The 18,301-nt window shown below is 37.9% G+C and overlaps 2 protein-coding genes across 3 annotated transcripts in view; both read right to left on the reverse strand.

The window, feature by feature from the left end:
* Positions 1-97, reverse strand: part of LOC126965418 (zinc finger protein 239-like) — a 60,378-nt gene extending 60,281 nt beyond the window's left edge. For both annotated transcript variants that reach the window (XM_050809024.1, XM_050809025.1), the window contains exon 1: positions 62-97. The gene's annotated coding sequence lies outside the window, so the exon portion shown is untranslated. The remainder of the gene's footprint in view (positions 1-61) is intronic.
* The window catches only part of LOC126965421 (zinc finger protein 271-like), a 142,246-nt gene extending 135,796 nt beyond the window's left edge, over positions 1-6,450 (reverse strand). The window contains exons 1-2 of the mRNA XM_050809028.1: positions 6,376-6,450; positions 2,908-2,984 (exon numbers count right to left, since the gene is read on the reverse strand). The gene's annotated coding sequence lies outside the window, so the exon portion shown is untranslated. The remainder of the gene's footprint in view (positions 1-2,907; positions 2,985-6,375) is intronic.
* Between the last annotated feature and the right edge of the window lie 11,851 nt (positions 6,451-18,301).

Raw genomic sequence — 18,301 nt, forward strand, 5'->3', positions numbered from 1 at the left:
CAATTTTGAAATTTAAGATGACGTGTGATATTATAATATAAGCAAAATCTAAAAATGTTACCAGTAATACAATTCTCCCTTGTACTGGAACGCGACGAGGTTCTGTTCGCTCCAATGTCTAGAGCAGTTAATAAACCGCATCCAATTGGAGTTGTTCCCGTCTGCGGCGTCCACCATGTGCGAGGGTTTGTGGTCTTTGTCGAAGATCTGAGGATATCACCGACAGTATAAAACACAATATAAGATCAAATTCTTAAATAATAAAATAGACATGACATGATGGAAAAATTTTTTCAGCATTTTTCACTATACAAGTTTTATAAACAGCTTCCATATATAAAGTTATTGATATAATATTCCTTTTAATCACACCCGCCATATGGCATGTATGTTATGATTGTAGTCGGTTTTGTTTAATTTTTTTATCATTCAGTTTGTAGCTTGAACATAAAAACAAGAGTCTAATACGGTGGACTCACATTCTTCTTCACATATCAGGTAAGTAAGTATAAGAATAATAATAATAAAAAATAGAAGTAGAATTTGTGGCGTGTCATAATATAATTCTGGATATTGGTTGCAGAAAGCAGTAAATACAAAGTGGAGTAGTGTTACGTCAGTCAGCGTACCATTATCGTAGCGTGAAAATGAAGGTATCCCAAAAGGTAATTATTTACTTGTATTAGTAGACTCACCTGCCAGCAGTAGTTTGAAGCAGCGTCCTTACTACGTACTCCTCTGTACGGTCCAAACCGCACATTACGAGGTAGGGTTCTCGTAGCGAACACTCCCAAACCGGCGCCTTTTATTCCATGGTAATTAAAATTGGATCGTTTTAGGTAAACAACCAAAGAAATACAATAAAAAGTATCTATATATATATAAAAGAGATTTACACCTATGTAGTATATATTATACTTAATGTATTAACTCATCAAGCTATTTTCTGAACCATAAAGCGCACAGACTTTCAATTTGGTAGAAAAATTCCTTTCGTGGAGTGCGCATAAGAACGACCAATGCAATGCGTTTTAACGACTAGTGAAGTTATCTGTACATCAATGATTCAGATATATAATGTTTCTACTTCTTTTTTCTTTACAATCTTCTTATTGAAAAGCGATGAACTTAACAAACTTACCTCTAATAGTGGATACATTTAAATGCAGAAATACTCTTGGTAAGGTCAGGGCTGCCCTCGGTACTATCGGGGGGAGGTTTGTTACGGCAGGGACCTGAAAGTAATAAAGTTATCTTAATAAAGTTTTGTAATAACGATAACGATGTTTATGGAATAGGACAATTGAAAGTGATCACCGCCTATAGGCTGTTGCAACATTAAAGGAATAGCGATTGCCAGTCCATGCGTAGTGCTCAGTTTAGGGTGAGTCAACAACCCTGACAATTGTGTGTCTTCTACCGCATTTATCACGGGGAGTGTTCCGAAATGCTATTCAACCTGATTCCTGCCGCCGAATTTCACCTTCGCACGACACGCCACAAGTTACGATATCATCCCCACCATCTGGATGTGTGGCGGTCCTCCATAGTGCGGTTTTCAAGGAGCTTTCTTCCTCGTACCACGAAGCTGTGGAATGAGCTTCCTTGTGCGGTGTTTCCGGGACGATTCGACATGGGTGCCTTCAAGAAAAGCGCGTACACCTTCCTTAAAGGCCGGCAACGCTCTTGTGATTTCTCTGGTGTTGCAGGAGAGTGTGGGCGGCGGTCATCACTTAACACCAGGTGACCCGTACGCTCGTTTGTCCTCCTATTCCATAAAAAAAAATGCGAATCCTGTTATGTATATTTATTTGTCTTCAGCATAACTTTCACATGCCACATAATTTCACATCACAATCATATTATTACTTCTTATTTACAGTGTTTTCTAATACCGCATTTATCATGTGCGTATTGCAAGAAATTTCTTGCCTCGCACAGCCACTCTGTGGAATCAATTATCGGCTGCTGTTTTCCCGAATCGATACGATTTAGCCACATTCAAGAAAAGAGCATACCACCATCCCACCTTAGAGGCAACTCATGTCTTGACACCTGGTGATGCCGATGTCTATGAGCGGCTGCCTCACCACTTTTGCCACTTTGCCTCCACTTATATTTAAAAAAGTGTGTGTAGACTGTTACACCTTCAGTACTGATAACTCGTTTTTTGTTTTGTTTTTTATGATTTAGTTACTTTTTTTACTGACCCAAGTAAAATAAATGTTAAAGTGTAGAAACATACGACTATATCTATTGAATCACTTTGAATTTGAATTCTATATTTTGTAAAATGCTGAATCTGTTAATATTGATATAAATAATAATAATTAATAATTAAAATGTTTATTTGGTTCAAAAAGTTATTAGAAATCTTATAACTAATAACAATTTGGACATTAAAGAACCAAAATGGTGTCTAGTCAGCATTTACTTCTCAACACTGGTATTCTCTAGACACCGTAGAAGCAAGACTTCGAGAATTTAATTAATTAATAGAGATATACAATCCCCAAGTTTACTGCTACCATAAGCGTTGGCAATGAAAATTATAATACACAAATAAAATTTGAAAAACAACAAAATTTTATTAATGATGCGGGACTCGAACCCACGACCTCCGGCGGAAAATAATAATGACATATAAAAGATTGACAACAAATTTCTCGCGACTTCTCATTCAAGCTCAACTTTTCCGAAGTGATGGTAAATGGTGAAATGCATAACTTTGATAATATCATAAGGTCATCTATTTTATCAAAATTTACAGACATGTTGCAACAAATGGGGCTCTGAGAGAGAAGAAACGAAGCAAGACACGTTCCCAGTTGATATGGTGTCAGTACGCCGCACATAGAGACAGTCACTGCAATTAAGTTATGAGTAGGTATAATAGCTTCCACTTACCTTATCATCCGGTATGATCAGTAACGGGCCATGTATAGCGCAGTATTCGTACACATAATCTCGACACGAAGGACAAACTGTACACAATATTATATTGTATTATTGAGTCGTATTTCCAAAATACGTACTATTTTTACTAATTGACAAGCTTCAAACATATTAGTCTACCCCGTTATTTTTAATAGAATTATACCTTAACATACATAAATACATATAAGAGTATGAAATTGCCGTTTTATTTTAATTGCTACTTCAAATTGACATAGAACCTTCATGGTTTGAGATTTTTGAGTAAAACTTTTTCAGAAAGTACCTATGTAGTTTTTCTTTTAAATAACATTCGACTATCAACATTAAGTTCATTTTTTTGTTCAGCTTAGACAGTAAAGATGGATACTTCGAATATCGCGGCAGAAAAAGATCCCAATATCAGCGTTGTGTTTGGAGAGGGAACGCACCGTGCGATTTTGGCTTAATCGCTTTCGTGATGGAAACTTTTATTTAAAGCCCGCCAACACAGCTGAATAACCAAGAATTGAAAGAGATGGTGGAAGCCGATCCGAGCCAAACTACCCAGGAATTAGCGGCATGTTTTAACGGTTCTTTACCAACAATATTGTCTCATTTGCGTCGAATTAATAAAATAAATATATTATATGAATAATGGGTGCCTCATGATTTGACTGATCTGCAGAAAGAAACGCGAGTTGAAACTTGTGTTGCCTTGTTGAATCGATACAGAAACCAAGGAATATTGGATCGAATTGTGACATGCGATGAAAAGTGTATTCTTTACAAAAACCATGAGCGAAAAATGCAATGGCTGACCCAAAGTCAAACGCCAGAACAGTGTCCTAAAGCAAAGCTTACTCATAAAAAGGTATCTGTAATGGTAACTGTTTGGCGGTCTGAGCATGGTGTTATTCACCATAGCTTTTTTCAACCTGGTCAAACAATAACGACAGATGTCTATTGTGCGGAACTCCGAACAATTATAGCAATACTAGCGAAACAGCCCCGACTTATGATTCGATCTTCACCATTATTGCTTCATGATAACGCGAGCCCTCATACAGCACGAGAAACCGTTTTAACTCGACAGGAACTGCAATTACAAACCATTCGTCACCCTCCGTAATCGCCAGACCTTCCTCCAACGGTCTTCCATTTTCTTCGTGATTTGGATAGTTTTCTACGTAATAAAAAGTTTTCTTCTCCTGAGAAGAAACTGCCTCCTGATCTAGATCACCATAGTTCTATCGTAAAGGCATATATTACCTTCCTATTACATGGTAGCAATGTATAGTTATCTATGGTAATTATTTTGATTAAACATTTTTAAATATTGAATAAATATTGCAATTTTATAGTAAAAATCATCAATTTCATACTTTAACTCCTAATACTACGTAATAAGAGTCGGGGACTGCCTGAGTAAATTTAGAATGAAATGTGCACTAAATAGTAAATAGGAGTTATTACAGTATGGCGATTTAAATATTTAAATATGCGAAATCAAATCAGGAATGAGGAGATCCGTAGGAGAACCAAAGTTACCGACATAGTCCAAATGATTGCGAAACTGAAGTGGCAGTTGGCAGGGCACATAGTTCGACGGCCAGATGGCAGTTGGGGCAGTTAAGTCCTCGAATGGCAACCATGTACCGGAAGACGCAGTGTTGGTAGGCCCCCCACAATATGGACCTACGATCTGGTCAAGATGGCCGGAATACGTTGGATAAGGGCATCACAGTCTTCTTCCGGCTGATGATGATGATGGCGATCGGCGACGAAATATAATCCTTCAAAGTTTGAAATCGAACAGTTGCTTAAGCGTAGTGGATTTCGGCTACCTCCGTTTTGTACACGATTATAGCCTTCTTCTCTCAATCTATCATTGACTGCAGGTTTCATACAATCGAGTGAATCGCATTTTTTTTAGAGTTTCGCTAGGCTGATCACTAACCCCCTGGGCTATTCAGACGTCAAACTATGTTAGTACTTGTTAACCGTATACTCACACACACACACTTTGAAAATAAACTGCACTATTAAGGACTGTATCTCCCTAATCAACGCTCAAACAGTTTGCTATACAAAATCACGCAAAACAATGTTAGCACCTGCTAGCGGTAGGCTAGCGGCATCTAGCGGTAGTGGAAAGAACAACATAATTGAATCTAACTTAGTTTTCAACAAACTAAGTTTAACAGTACTAGAAACCCTGTCTTGTTCCTTTCATCAATCCTCTCATACAAACTCTTTTGTTCTATGTACACTGGCCTGCCGCCTGGGATTGTGTCAGTACATCCTCGACCTGACCGTGTAATATTCCACCACTTTACACACATTCTCAACACTTTACACTTTCATCCATCAATCTTCACATGACCAAACCTTGTGTACCAAAGGTGTCGTATTTATTTTGAGAAAATATGACGAGACAAGCAAGACGTTAACATAATAGCAGGCTCGTCTCACTCCTCGTGTTGGTATCGATAACATAAGTATACACGGTGGCTACGCCAGCGTGACTAACCAGTAGGGACTCACGAGTGTTCACGAGCGAGCTGTGACGCACGCGCGAGCTTTGTTCTTTACCTACTTCACCGAATGGACCGATATTTAAAAATTTGAGAATATTTTATATAAAAATAATAAAAAAATACAGTGCAGTGTTTATCTGTACACAGATTGCGAACTTTCTTTAAGCTTCGTAAAGATGCTGAAAGATGAGGTCTACTTTAAAGTGGTTATTATTATTGTGCAATTATTATTCATGATATGTATCTATTATACTAAGTATGTAATGGTTGTGTACCGTTTTTCGGTTTTGGACCAAGAGCTGACTCTAAAAAAGTTATTGTAAATAATTATAATTGCTAATAGTAAGTGCTACTCCCTGCCCATTACAATGAAGTAACGCTCAGGATTCTTGAAAAACACCAAATTCCAATTGCACTAGTCACCTGGCGACATTATATGTTAAGTATCATTATCAAACGGAAACGAAATAATACTTGTACATTAATTAGATACTGCAAAGGCCAGCTAGCCTGCATGCTGTGCACAGAAACCTACTGGTTGAAATAATAATAATAATGAATACTTACGAATTTTTTTCAAACGCGGCAACACATACTACTCCTAGATAATTAATATATCTAGCTAGAGCTTCTTGCTGCTGGACAACCGATGAAAACCTACCGGGTTGTTACTTTATTGGGCGTGCATTAATGAAAATAGAGGTAAACTGTCAACCTTAACTTTTTTCGACGTTTTCACAGCTATCACGGTCTATCTAGACGTATAATTGATCTAAGATACTACATCTTTTAAGATGATGCATCAGTTGGAGGTGGTGGCTGGTGGGTGACCATAAAGTGAGTCCCATGCTCGTCATTTGATGGCTGACATAAAAACTAAACAATCTTCAATGCGGTTTATAAAATATGTTCAGTGACTTACAAACATAGTCGTCGAAGGGCGGCTCGTCCGGTTCGTAGTAACTAATTCTTTGTTTCTTACGCAAGTTTAATCTTTTCATCTGTAAAATACATGATAATAAGCGAAGTCAATTAGTGAATTTACGTATCAGTCGTTGTAATAATATAAATATTAACTGTTGGTAAACATATTGACATTTTCCGCCATTAGGTGTTGTAAGGCGAAAAGCTATACTCAAGGACACTGTAAGTTAGTGGAGCTTAGGACATTATGTGTCTATCATAATATTATAGTTATCATTTTTTAATGAACACAAAGAGAAAAGTCTGTAGTCATTTGAATCATCAAAGTACCTTTGGTCAAATACTATAATGATATAAGAATGTCGTTTCTTTCTTAATAAACTGTATGCTTATATTGAGTTTCAATTAAATATTATTACTTTGCTATTAACTCCATAATTATTGTAATAAGTAACTGAATACATACCTTGAAATTCTCCCTTGTTCTTCAAATTCAGACTTCTCAGAAGATTGAGTGTTGAGACAAGAATAATTAGAAATGGCGCGGGAAAATAGCAAATGGTTTTTAATTTCCAAACGAAAAATATAGAGGCAAAAGCTTTAGTCTTAAATAGCCTCAAAAAGGGCCCGAATAAAATGTTAGGTTCTCAACATTCCCATCAAAACATATTTTTATTTTCATTTAAGAGCAACGGTGTATGTGCAACAGCCAATAATCGTGTAACGAAAATTATAATGCTTCTTGCCAATAATTAAATTATTTTTTGATTACAAATCAGAAAATTAAAGCTTTGTTGTTGAATATTAGTTATGTGATATTAAACGTCTTGTAAATGATTTATTCTTATAGGTACTGTAACTTTTTTTTTGAAATTTTTAATGCTGACGGTATTTAAGTTATATTTTTCTGTGACATCATTTTTCGACATACGACAGTCACTAGATAAATTTGCTGATAAAGTTCAATATCTTGCTAAACACCTAAAGGCCGGCAACGCATCCCTGAAACCAACAGTTTCGGATGTCCATGGGTGGTTGCCTCACTTCGCCCCATTTCGTGAGTCATAATTATTTTTCATTTTATTTTTTTTATTTATTTATTAGGTTTATTAACAATCACTTACAATAATACACACAAATATAAAAAGAAGAACTAAAAACGGAACTAAATGTAGTGATTACTTACAAATAATCACAGCATGCACAGAAGTAATTAATTTTAGGTATTATATACAATAAGTTACAAATTAAATATTTTTTTTTAAATTAATAAATGAGTTATACACAGTTACGTCAATTTTCCAATTATAACATTATTAAAAATTACCAATGATGCTGCAAATGGTCTTGCGGAATTTGGCTAAGGAATCAGCAAATATATCAATATCGGCTTCGCTACAAGAATTTAAAATTTTACATAATCGAGGGACTGGGGAATTGGTACCTAGGATCGTTCGACGGAGTGGAGGAGAAAGTAATAGGCTTACGTGGAATTCTTACTAGTACTCTTAGACCAAATTTACTTAGCATTTCGGGACAGTCGATAAAGCCGTTCAATAGTTTGTGAGTAAACAGAAGATCCAGAAGTTCTCTACTTCATCCAAAGTGTTCATTTTATTATTGACATACAACTGCACAATAAGAATAAAAAGAGTCTGCTGAATTTTTGAGGTGCGGAATTTTGACGTCCATTTAGTGATTTAAAATCCTATTTTGTATAAAAATATAAGTAAGAATATGCATATTAAAATTTTTAAGCTTTCTCCATTGTAAGATATTTATGAAACATTTTTTTATGAAAATAAGTGACGAGATGAGCAGGTTGTTGACGCTGATGGTAATTGCGCCCTACACAATACAATGCATTGCCGCTCAGGATTCTTGAAAACCCGAAAATTCTGAGCATTACTACGGTTGCGTTCGTCACCTTAAGACATGAGATGTTCAGTCTCAATTGCCCAGTAATTTCACTAGCTAAGGCGCCGTTGTGGTACCCATAATCTAGCCGGCTTCCTGTACAAAGGAGCCTCCCACAGGATCATCATCATCAGCGGGAAGACGTCCACTGCTGGACAAAGGCCTCCCACAAAGATTTCCACGAGGGTCGGTCCGGCGCTGCCCTGGTTAATAGCCAAAGAATAAAAACACCATCAGCCTTGTATATTTTTTAATAAATTAACACAAATTATAGTTAAATAAAATCTATGACATATAACATATCATGACATGACATATAAAATCATTTGAAAGACATCACTTTTTCTTGGTACATGGAATAACACAAATAATAAAATAAGTAAATAAAAATGTGGGCATCAAATACCTTCATTGAAATTGCCAAAAACATAACAAAATAAAGAAAGTAAAAATAAAACAGCACTCGATTTCGCATTTTAGACAAAAAATAAAATTTGATGAAACTTAAAGCCGGTACAAACATTGAGATGTGTCACCCAATGCAAAAAGTCGAAAATTTAACATATTTTTGAGTGTTAATTGGTTAACATGTACCTAATATGTAAGTACCTTACTAAAATCATACTTAATACAAATGGAGTTTGGTTGTACGCATTTAACTCATTATCTAATAATTTTGTAATTAAAATACTTAGGGTTCTAACTAACTATAATTTAGCTATACAACTACCATAAGATGCAGGGTGTTTCGGAGAATATATAGTTCTAGTGGACCCGACAGATATTGTCCTGTACACACGTCTTAAATTTGAAAAATCGGTCCAGCCGTTTAGGAGCTAGTTCAATTGTGAATCTTTACCATTCTCGAATCCACCTGAAGACACACAGTAAGATTCATAAAAATCGGTCCAGCCGTTTAGGAGAAGTTCATTTACAACAGACGCACAAAAGAAGTATATAATAAGATATGATATAATGTTGGTGATAACTTATCCGGAACCTGTATTTTTGACCGATAAATTCATACCTTTATATACAAATAATTCAGTCAATATCATTTCAATACACATGCCAATTTATAAATTGAGCGGGCGCGGGGTAATTAAATTATTTGGCAATACGTTTATATATAATATAATAATAACGTAAGCGTCATCGGCTGAGCAAACGAAATTAATTTATACAATTTATATTATTGTAAGCGCAGCTTAATATCTAGTTTATTAGTTATACCAGAATCTGATACATTATCTGAAAACACAAAAAAAAATACGTTTAAAAAAACCGACTTCAAAAACTGAAAAGTATAAAATAACTAAAAATTTTATTTAATACACCTCTTATGCAAACCTTTACTTTAAATATGAAGAAACTACTATTATTTGTATGTCATACCTATTGATAGGTTTTAAGTCAGTGCCAAGCCCTAAACAAAAATAAAACTTAATATTATAAACAGCTTACTTACTGTAATTATTTAGGCTATCTGGCCACGCGTATCTGTACGCTTGGATTGTTTTATTCTAGACGAAGCTATAAAGCCGCTCAAAGTCACGCGTGGCGAGTGTAGGTACCTTTATTACATTTGGCTTGGCACCGACTTAAAACCTATCTGTACAAATCCCAAAAATTTCCCACTAACTAAGGTATTAAAACACTTAATAGGGGCGTACCAATCGTATATTCACCAGTTACATAATAAGTAAGGTCACAGTTCTATAATAAACTTAGATAATGCGTCCTTGATGGCTTAGGGCGACATCTATGAACAATATCAAACTGTAATCGATTACAAACCTTAACATACCGGCCGCCATGGACGTAGTCCAGCCAAAACAACAATACTTACATATTATATGCAACTTATCAATACTATGAATCTTAATCTAAATCGTAAATTTAACAGCAAACAGCAGTGACTTACAAGTAATACAAATGAAGAAAAATATTCGCAGTGTAAAATTAAATACAGTTAATCTTATATATATAAAATCTACATATCTACTACAAAATAAAAATTTAATCCTTAACAGGCAGTATAATCAATTTAGATACGGGCCGTTTAATAAGATTTCCCTTGTATTTGAGGGTGACTACGCGAGTAAGATTGTCCAAACCTGGATGTTTATCTACAATTAGACCAAAAAGCCACTTAGTTGGAGGTAAATCATCTTCCTTTACTAAAACCACACTTCCAATATTTGGTTCTGGAATGGTAGCGTTCCATTTATATCTATGATGCAATTGCGTCAAGTACTCCTGAGACCATCTACGCCAGAAATCTTGAACCATTCTCTGAGCTAACTGCCACCTTTTTAGGCTACTTTTAGTTGACATTTCATAGTTAGCATCAGGTACAGACACTAATGGTTCTCCCACCAGAAAATGCGCTGGTGTTAGAGGCTGAGGATCCTCCGGATTGTTGGACAACTGAGTCAAAGGTCGAGAATTAAGACAAGTCTCAATCTGGGACAATACGGTAGATAACTCCTCATATGTGAGTGTCTTGTCACCTACAATACGCTTAAGGTGATACTTAGTAGACTTTACGCCAGCTTCCCACAATCCTCCAAAATTTGGAGCACGAGGAGGGATAAAGTGCCAAGCAGTACCATTAGAGGATAAAAAATCAAGAATATCTTCAGCAACAGTAACCTTTCCAAATTGAATAAATTCTTTAGCTCTCGTGCACTGCCAACAAAGGTAGTACCATTATCACTCCAAAGTTCAGCGACGTGACCTCTTCGAGCAACAAAGCGCTTAAAGGCTGCCAAAAAGGTTTCAGAAGTCATGTCACTGACTACTTCCAAGTGAATGGCACGTGTAGCCATACATATAAAAAGGCAAATGTACCCCTTCATTGAGCGATGTCCACGGCCTTTGGTGGTACGAATACTGATTGGACCGGCATAGTCCACTCCACTTCTAAGAAAAGGTCGATGTGCTGTTACTCTGGACACGAGTAGCTGTCCCATCATCTGTTGGTTAACCTGGGCTGAATGGCGAATACAGATCACACATTTTTTAACAAATTGTCTTACAACACTTTTAGCTCTAATAACCCAGTACTTGCTTCTCAAATAGTTAAGGACAAGTTGTGGACCACCATGAAGAGTCCTTTCGTGAGCATCGTGTATAAGAAGGTAAGTAAAATGTGATTTGTGTAGAATGATTATAGGATGCTTCATATCATCGGACAAAGAAGCATTATGCAACCGTTCCCCTACTCTAAGAATACCATCCCGTCCCAGAAATGGATTCAACGAGGTAAGTTTACTTGTTTTATTTAATTTTTCATTATTCTTTATATTTCCCATATCTTCTTCAAAATTTTCTTTTTGACAAATCTTAATACAAATCATAAGTGTTTCTTGTAATTCTTTAGCAGTTAAAATGTTACTAATGTACCTTTCATTTTCAGGTTTGTTCCAGTACAACACTCGACGGCAGAAGGACAACACTCTGGTAAGTTTTCTTAGAGATGAAAATCTCGAAAATATATTTTCGTCTTTATCACTAGTTACAGTGTGACTACTAATCTTATATTTGCGTTCTTCCAAAGATGTGTCTCTCTCTTCTCCCTTGCTACAATCTATGTACCTACTGTACAACCACTCAGGGCCCAGTTTTCAGAGATCATTGTGTACAACCTCTGTTGCAGATAATCCCCTGGAAGCGCAATAAGCGGGATTTTCTTTTGATGTAACATGGGACCACTGATTTCCCTCCAACAAGGTATGTATTTCGGAAACTCTATTGGCAATGAAGGTCTTCCATCGACTTGGATGGCTTCTGAGCCAAGCCAAGACGATAGAAGAATCCGTCCAAGCGTGAGTTTGATGTTTAGGAACATCAAGAATGAGACCAACTTCATCTAAAAGTCTTGCTAGCAAAACAGCTCCACACAGCTCAAGACGTGGAATTGAGACCTGCTTTATGGGTGCTACCCGAGTTTTTGAAGTTATCAAACTCACATGCACGTTGCCACTATTATCAATTATGCGAGCATAAACAACAGCTGCATAGGTTGCGTTTGACGCATCACAGAACCCATGTAGTTCTCGACATTGATCAGTTAAATTCGATCGTATCCATCGAGAAATGCGAAAGGTTGTAAGAGATTTCAAATCATTCCTGAACTCCAACCAGCTTTTAAGCAGTGACTTAGGAAGCTCGCTATCCCAATCAACGCCAGATAACCATAGCTGTTGGATAAATATTTTAGCCTTGGTCACAACTGGCGCTATCCAACCCAATGGATCGAATAGCCGAGCAATGTCGGAAATAACCTTTCGTTTGGTTATTGGTGATTCCACCGAAGAAAGCTTGACAGTGAACTGAAACTTGTCCTCTTCTCTATTCCAGATTAGTCCTAGTATTTTCATTACTTCATCAATTTTATTTCCATGGCTTGATTAGACTCGCTGTTTTCCGCCTTAATCTCTTTAAGCAACTCCTGACTATTGCTAGAAAACTTTTGTAATGGAAATCCACCACGATTCAGTAATTCCGTCATCTCTTCATATATTTGAATGCCTTCGGCTACCGTATGACACCTGGACATTAAATCGTCGATATAGAACTCCTTTAGTATTATATTTGAAGCCAACGGAAACTCTTTACCATCCTTACGGACTAGTTCTTGAAGAGTTCGCACAGCCAAATATGGTGCTGATGATGTACTAAAAGTGACTCTTAATAAACGAAAATGTCTTATTACATCGTTTTGGTCATCACGCCATAATATACGTTGATAATCTGCGTCGCTCTCCGCCACCTTCACTTGTCGATACATTTTGACAATATCTGCGACGAGTGAAATCGGGTAACAACGCCATCGCATGAGTAAATGTCGTAACTCAGGCTGAAGTGTGGGACCAACCATTAAGTCGTCATTTAATGATACCCCGTTGAATCCCTTGCATGAAGCGTCAAAAACCACACGGACCTTAGATGTAAGTTTGTCTTGACGTATCACCGCATGATGTGGTAGGTAAACAGCGTCTGGTTTATCAACATCCTCTGCTAAAACTTCTTCAATATGACCAAGATCAAGTTATTCGTTAATTTCCTTTGAGTACTCAATTTTAAGACCAGGATTTTTAATTAAGCGTTTTTCTAACATAAGAAATCGCTTAAGAGCTATATCTCTTGAGTTACCAGATTTACATTGCGGATTATCCGACTTAAAAGGAAGTTTGACAATAAATCTACCAGTTTCATCCCTAGAAGTACTTTCCTTGAATAACCTTTCACAATTTTCTTCCTCTTGAGTGAAATACTTCTTAGGTTTACTTGATTCAGATTCCAACTCCCAGAATTTTTTTAATAATTCGTTCTCATTACAGTGTGTCAAATGCATGCTAACTACATTGTCACACGTCCCGTTCCTAATTACAGTTTCTCTGTTGTGCATTTTGCCAGAGAGGATCCAACCAAGTGCTGTTTGCTGCGCAATTACAGATCCTGGCGGACCCCTGACTAAACCTTTCAACAATATTTGGCTATACACGTCTGCACCTAAAAGAAGATCAATCTTGCTAGGTGTGTGGAACGAGGGATCCGCCAACTGCATCGACAAAAGAGTTGGTAGCATTTGAACATCAATTTTCTTACTAGGTAAGAATGTTGTGAGTTTTTTCAAAACATGAGCCTTGATTGTAATGACAAAGCTCGGATCTAGACGTGACTGTATTTTCAAAACTACAGAGGACTCTGATAACAAAGTTAAACTCTCGTCGCCGCCTAAACCTGACATAAAATTTGTCTCAGAATGCTTTTTGAGACCAAGCAGTTGAACTGCAGCCTCTGTAATGAAAGAGGCTCGAGACCCTTGATCAATCAAGGACCTCAACACAACCGGTGTAGTATTAGCTTGAGAAACTGCTTTCACTAAAGCAGTCGCTAACAAAACTTGATGGTTTGTGTTTGAAAAACAAGATAAAATAGGACGATAAGTACCCTCACCTTGAGCCTGGGAAGAATGAATAACGTTACCTACTACCGAAGTATTTCCTTCACCAGGTTGATCAGCTTGCGTTAAGCTTGCTGATTTGGGAGATTTGGTATGAAGTAAAGTGTGGTGCTTTTTCTTACAAATTCGACACCTTGTAGATTGATTGCATTGGTATACTGAATGATTAGGTGTCAAACAATTAAAACATAAATGCTGGGTTTGGACAAAATTACGCCGTGAGTCAACCGTTTCCTTAGAAAATTTCTTACAATTAAATAATTTATGATTTTCCGAGCACAACACACAATTAAAACTAGTAGTGGCGACATGAGTACACGTAGGTTTCTCTTGCTTAATTAATTTAGGGTCTAAAAACTCCAAGGACCTAAACCGATTTTGTAAAAATTCCTCTAATGATGCCATAGTTGGTAAATCAGAAATCTCGGTTGCCTTTTGTTCCCACTGTTTACGTGATTCTGAGTCTAACTTGACTTATCAGAAATATAATTATTATATCCCATGACTTTACATCGATACCTAAGTTTTTTAACGCACTCAAACATTCTTTAGTAGTATCTAACAAATTTCGGATTGCACTCGATGACTCAGACGACAGAGCTTTTTGATTTGTTAACCTTTTAAGAATACAGTTAGCTTGAAATTTTTTATTATTATACCGGCTTTCTAACTGCTCCCAACAAATTAAATAATTATCCGCAGTACATGAAATGTGTCTCACCAACTGCTCCGCCTCTCCCGTGAGACAACCTTTAAGATAGTGCAATTTTTGTACATCATCAATCGTAGTCTCATTATGAATCAACGATAGGAACAAATCTCTAAAACTTGGCCACTCCGAATATTTACCACAAAATTTAGGTATCTCAATCTTAGGTAATTTAACATTGCTCTGATTCGTTTTATTCTCAACGGATACAACATTTGACTTTTTTAATATTAATAATTTATCTTTCAATAATGACTTATAATCTAGATACATTTCCTCACAGTTATCGAACACTTCATTTAAAACATAATCATTTTGTATCAACACATCCTTTTTCATTTCATAAACAATTTTTTGATGATTTGAGAAGAAAGAAAACCACAATTTCTCTAAAGCTTCTAAGCGCGTTTCAAGATAACCTATGCTTATTCTTTCCTTTGGAGATTTTTTAAAGTTACATAAATTTCTTTCAATTTTACTTAAAATATCATCCTGAAGATTAATATAATTATCACCCATGACTAAAAGTTAAAACAACTAATCTAGTTTAAATCGAAAACAATATAAAAATTGAATCAACAAAAATCTCAAAAATGTTAAAATATTTTTCTAAGTTAAAGACAAAGTCGTTGAAATTTTTCTAAGTCTTTTAACACTATTCTTTTCACTTTAAAATCGGGCATAGGTTCCCCGTCGGATCACTTTTTAACAAATTATTCTAAGTCCTAAACACTTTGAATTTAACAAGTCAATAATAACTTCTATCTTGAATTTTCTAAGTTAAATCTTCCTAGTTATTAAAGTTCAAACTTGTACTCACGATTAATTTTCGGTAGTTGTCCCACACATACACACACTTAACTTCTGACGTAAGATGACATATGACAAGTGACGTTACTTGTCTTTGGACGGCACGTGGGTTGCTGTGACAGGTGTTGCAGGGGGTGTTCCCCTCTGCAATTGCTGCTCCTGACGCCTCTCCAGACAGGTGACTATGCTCCCCTCAGTTTTTAAAAGTTCAGGCCCAAATAGGTGCTCCCTCGGTACATCGAAGAATACCGATCACCACGAACAGGCGCTGAACGGACTTGACACAATCAACCGCAAGGCACCAGTTCCGGCACTCAAGAAGGACAATGTACAAATCCCAAAAATATCCCACTAACTAAGGTATTAAAGCACTTAATAGGGGCGTACCAATCGTATATTCACCAGTTTTTTTTTTTTTTTTTTGAGAGGAGGAAATACTGTTACGTATTTACGCCCCGGAACGGGGCGTAATATGTCGGACTCGAGTGTCCGCGTAAGCGGACACCCCATACCGACTAAAACCTCCTCTGTGCTGTTAGCAGCTCTGGCTTTCACAGCGAAGTAGGACGTGGGCCGTGGAGGCCGCAAAGACTACGCAACAACAGTCGCGGGGCGTCTCCTAAGGAGACTCGAACCTCAGACCGGCTGTGTGCTTGTGGGAAGGAGAGAGAATGAAAATGAAGATGAAAGATGAAAAGGTGATAAGAGCACACTCGCCGGCGAGTGTGGTGATGTTTTGTGTAATGTATGTAAGTGTGTATGTATGTGTTTATGATTGCATGTATGTGTGTTTGTATGTATGTACGTAGTGTAAATGTTTGTGTGCATGTATGTTTGTGTTTGTGTCTGTTTGTGGAGTGTGTTTGTGATTGTGTAAGTGGTGTATGTCAGTCCGTCAGTCAGTCCGTGTGTGAGTGAGTGTAGTGAAGCGATTACAGGACGAGGACTAACGTCTCGTCGGGTATCAAAACAATGTGTGGTGTATCTAGGGTGCGGGCCGCTGGCCATCGTCAGAGTGACGAGTGCCAGTGGTTTGCGGTGGTTGACCGCGCCTACGCCTGCGAAGGCGGTGTGTGCGTGTCTGTGTCGGTGTTTGTGTGGGTGTCGCGTTCGCGATGGTGATGTCGTCATCCGGGTCTACCGTTACGTGTCTGGGACGTCTTATTGGGTTGAGACTATGGTGAAGGGGGGTGTACCCGCATGCCTTCCTAACCAAGATGTTGGGATGGTTAGGCGCCTTGTCAAAGAAGCGTCGCGAGATCTCTTTAAAGTGTTGAGCTATTGTCGGAAGCTCTAGGTCGCGGTGAAGGTCAACGTTTCGGATGAACCACGGGGCTCCGGTTGCCATGCGCGTGAATTTATTTTGAACTACTTGCAAACGACGTAAGTAGCTCGGTCGGGTGTGCGCGAAAACGACGCTTGCGTATGACAGTATGGGCCGTACGATGGTTTTGTACAGCGTCACTTTGTGTTTGAGCGGAAGTTTGCTTCGCCCACACACAAGTGGATAAAGGCGACTGAGGACAAATCGGGCTCTATTGCATACCGTATCAATATGTTTCTTGAAGTTCATATTGCTGTTGAACGTGACTCCTAAGTATTTGTAATCCTTCACCCACGGTATGGGTGTTTCATACAGTTTAATAACGTCAGTTGGTTGTTTTTAGCGCGGATGCTATTCGCGTTACCGAAGAGTACCGCTGCACTCTTGGTGGGGTTCACTTCAATCCGCCATTTTCTGAACCAGTTGCCTAGTTCATCGACGGCGGCTTGAAGCACTTTAATGTTCTTGCTCAAGGTTGAGCGGTTGGAGCCGAAGTAGAGTGCCGTGTCGTCAGCGTACTGAGCGAGCTGGACACTCGGAAACTTGGGAATGTCGCTCGTGAAGAGCGAGAAAAGAGTGGGAGAGAAGACCGAACCCTGTGGCACGCCAGACCTGATGGGTCTGGGTGAGGATAGGGTGCCCTCTACTCGATATCGGAAGGAGCGATCGGTAAGGTAGGCTCGAATGATGCGCACGAGCCTGTCTGGCACTCCCAGTTGATACAACTTGAATACTAAGCCGTTGTGCCATACCTTGTCGAAGGCCTTCGCGACATCGAAAAACACGGCTGCCGTGGTAGCGTGAAATTGACGCCGTATGAGAATGTACTCGGTGAGTCGGTGAGCCTGCTGGGGACACGAGTGAGCGGTTCTGAATCCGAACTGTATGTCGGGTATCAGGTTAAGCTCCGCGATGTAATGATTAAGACGCGCGAGAATTAATCTTTCGTAAAGTTTCCCGATCGAGTTAGTTAAACTAATAGGCCTATAGCTACTCGGATTAGCTTTAGGTTTATTGGGTTTTGGGATACCGATAACAATGGAATCCTTCCATTGTTCGGGGAACGCGCTATTAGACAATAGAATATTAAAAATGGTAACCAATAAAGTAATAAGGGTCGAGGGTAGGATTTTAAGAACCGTATTGTTTATAGTGTCGGGCCCCGGGGCCTTCTTGGAGTGAAGCTCCTT

This window comes from Leptidea sinapis, chromosome 7 (assembly GCF_905404315.1).
Source record: "Leptidea sinapis chromosome 7, ilLepSina1.1, whole genome shotgun sequence".
NCBI classification, from domain to species: Eukaryota; Metazoa; Arthropoda; class Insecta; order Lepidoptera; family Pieridae; genus Leptidea; species Leptidea sinapis.